We start from the raw sequence: 957 nt of genomic DNA, 5'->3' as shown, positions 1-957 counted from the left end.
CATCCAGGTTGAATTAAGATCTCAAAAGAAGAGGTTATGGAAACAGGAGTTTGGGGCAGGGTTACAGGTCAGGAGGCTCAGAATACAGAGGAATGACCCCCAAAACTCTGAGGGTCCTGATGGAACACCCATTCCTCAACCACAACAGCACATTGCTCAGTGTTTTCTTTCCATGAGTCTCAGACTCCTGGATGGGTCAAGACTGGGCATCTCATCAGCACAGAGGTTTTGAGATGATCTCTCTAATGAGGATTTTCTCTGAATGCCCAGGGATAGGAGAATGAGTTTCTGCCTCTGTGACAACTGCTTATTTGTCAATGGCTATGCTTGGAAGCCAGATTAAATGCATCATCACAGGACGAACAAGAAAGAGAAGAGTTAGTGCTCGCTTGGGCAGCACATACACAAAATTGCGACTATACAGAGAAGATTAGCATTGGCCCTGTGCAAGAAAGAGAAGGGTCAGATCTGCAGAAAGGCACTCTCCAGGCTCCCAAGGAACTGCAGTGGACTGATGTGTTGTCCAAACAAGTTCCACGGACAAAGTGAGTCGGGGAGGAGGGTTTGTCTACCTTGTCCGTGCTGTCCTTCAGATCCCTGTTGGGATTTTGAGGGCTAAGGCTTCCAAGAGACTAAAATGAGTAAGCCCACTTATCTTGCATGTCGGTGGCCTGTGATCTGTTTCCCAATTGGCACCCCACACAATCCCTTAAGAACCTCCAGGCGTGACTTCTGGGCACATAAACAGATTTATTCCTGAATGCTGGCATTTGTGTACCACCAATGCAAACTAGAGGCAAATATTAAGGTTGCATACATCAGGGATACAGATGTCATGAATGGCTGAGGATCACCTGAAGTTGAAATTGGCATCCAATTCAAATTTTCTCCTGGTTTCTAGTGTAAAGAGGCAATTTTCAGCTCTCTGCAGTCCCTGTGAGGAGAATGAGCTTGATT

The 957-nt window shown here is 46.3% G+C and overlaps 1 non-coding gene across 1 annotated transcript; it reads left to right on the top strand.

Annotated features, from left to right (window-relative positions):
* The first annotated feature begins 381 nt into the window (after positions 1 to 381).
* Positions 382 to 488, top strand: LOC126019198 (U6 spliceosomal RNA). The gene has a single exon (XR_007498943.1). It is a non-coding gene; the product is annotated as a U6 spliceosomal RNA (small nuclear RNA).
* The last annotated feature ends 469 nt before the right edge of the window (positions 489 to 957 follow it).

Source organism: Suncus etruscus, chromosome 9 (assembly GCF_024139225.1).
Source record: "Suncus etruscus isolate mSunEtr1 chromosome 9, mSunEtr1.pri.cur, whole genome shotgun sequence".
Taxonomy (NCBI): domain Eukaryota; kingdom Metazoa; phylum Chordata; class Mammalia; order Eulipotyphla; family Soricidae; genus Suncus; species Suncus etruscus.
The sequence above is the reverse complement of the archived record's forward strand: the minus strand, read 5'-3'. Positions and strand labels throughout refer to the sequence as shown.